Source organism: Balaenoptera ricei, chromosome 7 (assembly GCF_028023285.1).
Source record: "Balaenoptera ricei isolate mBalRic1 chromosome 7, mBalRic1.hap2, whole genome shotgun sequence".
Classification (NCBI taxonomy): domain Eukaryota; kingdom Metazoa; phylum Chordata; class Mammalia; order Artiodactyla; family Balaenopteridae; genus Balaenoptera; species Balaenoptera ricei.
Genome location: NC_082645.1, coordinates 9,521,115 through 9,527,295, shown reverse-complemented (window position 1 = coordinate 9,527,295; position 6,181 = coordinate 9,521,115). Strand labels below are relative to the sequence as shown.

Genomic DNA, 6,181 nt, shown 5'->3' with positions numbered 1-6,181 from the left:
CCTGAATGTGGTAAGCTCCCTGGGCTGTTCTCCTAAGCAGTGGGACCTGTCTCTCCCTCAAAGAGAATAGGAGAGACAGACATAAAAATGAATTACTGGGGGGAGGGGTAAATCAGGAGTTTGGGATTAATATACACACACTACTATATATAAAATAAATAACCAACAAGAACCTACTGTATAACATGGGAACTATACTCAATATCTTGTAATAACGTATAATGGAAAAGAATCTGAAAAAGAATATATATATATGTAACTGAATCACTTTACTGTACATCTGAAACTAACACAACATTGTAAATCAACTGTACTTCAATTTAAAAACCATCATTTCAGAATACTCATACATAAATATGAATGTAAAAATATTGAATAAAATATTAGCAAATTGGAAAGAAAGAAGAAAGAGAGAAAAACAAAGAAAAGAAAGAATGAAGAAAGAAAGAAAAGAAAGAAAGAAAGAAAGAAAGAAAGAAAGAAAGAAAGAAAGAAAGAAAAGAAAAGAAAGAAGGGGAAAGAAAGGAAAAAAGTGGTCACCCACCGAGAAATTTTAAAAAAAGAAGTTCAAACTTCCAGTTATAAGCTAAATAAGTCACAGAGATGTAATGTACATCATAATGAATATAGTCAATTATATAGTGATAACTTTGTATGGTGACAGATGGTTAATAGACCTCATGGTGATCATTTCATAATGTATGTAAATGTTAAATCCCTATGTTGTACACCTGAAACCAACATAATATTGTATGTCAACTATACTTCAATAAAAAAGAAAAGAGAGGGAAAAAAATTAATGAATTACTGTGCAGCTTAAAAGTAGCAGCATTCAAAATATATGCAGGTTGGAAATACCCTGGTGACCCAGTGGTTAGGACTCTGCACTTTCACTGCTGAGGGCAGGGGTTCAACCCCTGGTCAGGGAACTAAGATCCCACAAGCCATGCAGCATGGCCAAAAAAAAAAAAAAAAAAACTGCAGGTTGAAACGGAGGACACAGAGGGAGTAATTAACTTTTTATTTTTTTGGCCATGCTGTGCATCATGCAGGATCTTAGTTCCCCAACCAGGGATTGAATGCGTGCTCCCTGCATTGGGAGCTCAGAGTCTTAACCACTGGACCACTAGGGAAGTCCCATAATTAACTTTCATAGTCAGGGTCAGGGTTCTTGGAGGCCAGGGATGCATTCCTGGAGAAGGTTATACTTTAGATGGGTTTTGAAGGATGCATAGGAGTTTGCCAGTTGAAATGTGATTGGCAGGCCACTACAAGGAAAGGGAATAGCAAGCACTAAAGAGATGACTCAAGAGGCCACTGAAAGGAGAGCTTTATATAAGCCTCCTCAAAGGAGGTATCCCCGGGTGCTCTAGAGCAGGGTTTCTCAACCTCAGCACTACCGACACTTTGGACTAGATAGTTCTGTGCATGAGGAGCTGTCTTATGCACTGCAGGAATATTTAGCAGCATCCCTGGCCTCTACCCACTGGATGCCAATAGAACTGGTCCCCAGGTTGTAACAATCACAAATGTCTCCAGTCATTAATCCTGCTATGACACAGGGATAGAAACTTGGGCAGAGGAGCTGCTGTGGGAAAGCAGCACGAATGTCCCCTTCTCCTGTGGCTATTACGTCCGTGGCTTCAGAAGTGGCTCACAGCCCGGGTGGCGTTCAGTGCTGACTGCTCTGGGTGTTTTTCATGGGGCGAGGAAATTGACTGAGTCGTAAATATCAAGGGCAGGCACAGAGGCCCAGACAGACCAAGGTACCGGGACCACAGCTTCCTCTCTGCCCCTGACATGGACATCTTTCACTCGAGGAAGTGCAAACGGCACCATTTCAGCAAGACAGTGATTCGGGGAGCTGCCAGGAAATTCTCACGTGGAGCTGTTACCAACCGCGGTTCTTGGCCTTTCCCAATCAATAGAAATTGATCAGAGCTCAGACAAGAAATCCAGGCAAGGCTTTACTGGGGCCCCTGCTATAGCAGGGGGGAGCGAGAACAAGTAACAGGTTCCCTTGCTTGCTCCCCGAGGGGGGGCGGCGAGCTGGTCCCTTATAGGGGGTGAGGGTAGGGGTGTGTCCAGGGGTCGGGCTGGAGGCGGCTTAGGTGTTTCGCCCACCCCCTTGGTGGTGCTGAGTGCAGGGGGCATGCATGGTACCCTGCTTTGCACCCTACACCCTGTTTTTGCTCCTGGCTCTTCGGAAGTGGCAGCTGGGGTTTTTTTGGTCTTTTTGTAGCTTTTTGTCCAGAACTTGCCCCCACTGGGCATGCACGCGATTATTTTTAGTCCCTTATAGTTTTTTTGTATTTTATTGCTCTAGGAGACGTTTGTCCAGGTGCCAGTCCTGCAGCAAAGGGTCCCAGGTCCCAGGTCCCAGCCTGTCTCAGGGACAGGCCTGAGGTTAGAGGTGCAGTTCAACTGTCCCCAGAAGGTTTTTGCTGTCTGAGTGACATTGGTCACCACTCTGGGCAGTGGCACAGCCTTCAGAGAGAGCACAGGAAGGAGAGACCGCTGCATCATTTCAGCGGCCTGCTTCCATCTCTTGCAGGGTAACTAAGGGTCCTTTCCCCTCCCCATCAGGACACAGCTCTCAGCCAACCACTGGGAAACAAGGGTGGCTCTGGAAAAGAAGGGAGTGGCCCTGTGCTGGCTGCCGGGACTGGGGACGGAAGTCTCAAGATGAACCAACTTGCGGACCTCCCCGGTGGTCCAGTGGTTAGGACTCTGAGCTTGCACTTCAGGGGGCACAGGTCCGATCCCTGGTCGGGGAACTACGATCCCGCGTGCCCCAAGGCACGACACACACACACAAAAAAAGAAATAAAGATGAGCCAACTCATGCCCTTGGGACAGAATCAAGATTCATGAGCCTTGGGATCCTGGGCCCACGTTCCCCAAGGGACCCAGCCAGTTGCTTGGCTGAGTCTCCCAGGACTTGTCTCTCATCTCAACCCTTCGCACCCAAAGCTCTCCCCACTGCAAACACTACGAACATTCCCAGAGTGACCCACGCCCCACAGCTTCACTCACACGGCTCCCTCCACGCAGATGCCCTTCCCGCCGGCACCTCCACCTGCCCGGCAAAAACTGCAGAGCTTCAAGACGCCGTCCAGGCGCCCAGCCCCGCTCACCCCTCCCCTCAGGGAAAACTGTCCCCTCCCTGCCCTCCCTGCAAGGTGTCCATCAGCCCGCCACGCCTCCCCTGGTTTGTCGTCCTCCTGTGCAGAGCGTGAGCCCTGGAAGGCCAAGACCAGGCCCTCCTCCTGTTCCTGATCCCAGCACCAAGCTCAGTGCCGGGCATAGAACAGGCGCCCGCATGTTTGCTGAGTGGATGCAATCACGCCACGCTCACCATGCCTCTCTGACTCCACAGGAAAACGGGAAGGGCCTGGCCCTGCCTCACCCGCAGCTAGGCCTGTGTGTGTGTGTGTGTGTTTGTGTGTGAGAGAGAGAGAGAGACCTCTCTCAACTTCTGCTACGTCCAGATTTCCTACTCCCTAGGGATGCGCTTCCTTGTGGGCCGGCGTGGGGGACTCTTTCTACCTAGGGCGTGAATGGCTAACAGGGAACAAGTTCCTTCCCCCGATAACAGAGGCATCCTCGTGGGGCCTCGAGCACCCCCGCCCAGAGAGATGCGGGAATGTATGTGAGATGTGAGGTTCTCCAGATTAGCACCGAGGGGTCGCTGGCCACCATCTCCTGCTTCCCACCCGTTACTGGGCACGCGCAGGCCACCTCCTGCAGTCAGGGCCTGGACATATGCAAACAGCCTTGGGACGAAAAGTGCAGGTGTTGTTTCCAGGCACTCGGAGTGTCTGAGGACTAGGTTAGCAGATGTCAAGTGGTGAAGGTTGAAAGCTCCTTCTAGAAGCCTACGGAAAATCAGGCAACGATATAAACAACAAGGTCCTACTGTAGAGCACAGGGAAATCTATTCCATGTCCTGTGACAAACCATCATGGAAAAGAATATGAAAAAGAATGTGTATCTATGTATAGCTGAGTCACTTTGCTGTACAGCAGAAATTAACCCAACCTTGTAAATCAGCTATACTTCAATAAAATTAATTTTTTTTAAAAAAAAGTTAATAGAAAGGAAATATTTGAACACTACTCCAAATGTGGATTCGGGGCAAATTAGAAAACGTTTTGCACGAGACGCTTTGTGGCCATCTGCTAAAAGATGGTTATGGTGACTCCCCAGCCCTTCAATGCTTGCATTTCCAGAGCACCTGGAGGTGCGCTCAGTGAAACACAGTCCGCATACTGTAGGTGGGCGCCGGGGGGAAGTTCATGGTCAGGAAGCCAAAGTCAGGGCCCCGGGGAGCCGACCTCCAGCCGTGCTGCCTGCAGCCTACAAGCCCACAGGACCACGTCCACTGAACTGGGACCACAGAGAGAGAGCGGTCAAGACAGCCTCTTAGCCTTGATTAGGGGTCAGGCCACCTCTCTGTAGAAGGTTGTGCATTGTTCTATTTGGATTATGTAACTATGAGAGCAAGAAAAAAAGGAAACGCAGATGTCAGCCTGTGTGCTCAGGATATTCTCACCAAATATTTTATAGATGTCTCTCCTTGGGAAACAGAAGCAGAGAATTTCTGGTTCTGGAAAAATGGTGAAATAAGCTAACACAAAACCTTTCCACCACAATACACAGAGATTCTGGATGATCCATTAAATAAAAATGTAAAAATGCATTATTTTAGAAATTAATTTAGTTATGTCTTTTCTTTAAGAGACTATTTTTTAGAGCAGTTTTAGATTAACAGAAAAATTGAGCAGAAAGTACAAAGAGTTTCTGTATTACCCCCCAACACACACACACACACACACACACACACACACACACACAGTTTATCATGCATCTGCATGATACATAAAAATTCATTTTTAAAATTTTTATTGAAGTATGGTTGATTTACAATGTCGTGTTAGTTTCAGGGGTACAGCACAGTGAATCAGTTATACAGATACATATATCCTACAATGTTGTGTTAGTTTCGGGGGTACAGCACAGTGAATCAGTTATACAGATACATATATCCATTCTTTTTCAGATTCTCTTCCCTTATAGGTTATTAGAGAATATTGTCTAGAGCTCCCTGTGCTATGCAGTAGGTCGTTGTTGGTTGTCTGTTTCATGTACAGTCGTGTGTATGTGTTAATCCCAGTCCCATAATTTAATAAACTATTTTTTACTTTTTCCCATAAGTCAGATAAAACAGTCATTACACACGCCACTCCCAAACAACGCTTGAGAGGCTATAAAGGATAACCAGTGAGGGAAAAGTAGCCACCCCAGGGGAACTAGGCCCTGATCTAATATGGATAAAAACATCTACCGGTGAGTGGAGGTGGGAGGTTGGCACCCATTTCCTTTCTGGCCCCTACACTCCCATAAGGAGGGCTCTTCTTTTTTAGTGGCCATGTGTAAACAGAACTCAGTTTGGGTGAGCAAGGGAGAGTGGATTGAAACAGACCATCTGTAAATTTCCCAGGATGGTCCGGCAGTCATTCTGCAAACTGCCCGTCTCTCCCTGCCACCGAATGCAGCTTTAATGAGCGTGATTTCCATTATGTTTCCAAAAGCAAAATGGACAGCCACACACGAAGTGGACTTAAAAGCCTCCCTGCCCCAAAATGTCTCTACCACTAGCCAATGGCAGCCTAAAATTGCACCAATAGAGATTCCTTGTTTGGGGTTAAGCACTCAAAAGGCAAATGGAGAGATTTCCCTGGTGGCGCAATGGTTAAGAATCAACCTGTCAATGCAGGGGACACGGGTTCAATCCCTATTCCGGGAAGATCCCACGTGCCGCGAAGCAACTAAGCCCGTGCGCCACTACTGAGCCTGTGCTCTAGAGCCCACGAGCCACAACTACTGAGCCCATGTGCCACAACTACTGAAGCCCGTGCACCTAAAGCCTGTGCTCCACAACAAGAGAAGCCACCACAATGAGAAACCCATGCACTGCAATCAAGAGTAGCCCCCGCTCGCCACAGCTAGAGAAAGCCCACGCACAGTAATGAAGACCCAGCACAGCCAAAAATTAAAAATTAATAAATTAATAAAACTTAAAAAAAAAAAAGTCAAATGGAAACTGGGGGCCAGGGAGGGGGAGGTCCGAGAATCCCCTGGATCTAGAGGAGCAGGGGGGGTGGGGGGCATGAGAGAC

The 6,181-nt window shown here is 47.5% G+C and overlaps 1 non-coding gene across 1 annotated transcript; it reads left to right on the top strand.

The window, feature by feature from the left end:
- Positions 1-2,704: 2,704 nt before the first annotated feature.
- On the top strand, positions 2,705-2,777 carry TRNAA-UGC (transfer RNA alanine (anticodon UGC)). The gene has a single exon. It is a non-coding gene; the product is annotated as a tRNA-Ala (tRNA).
- Positions 2,778-6,181: the final 3,404 nt, after the last annotated feature.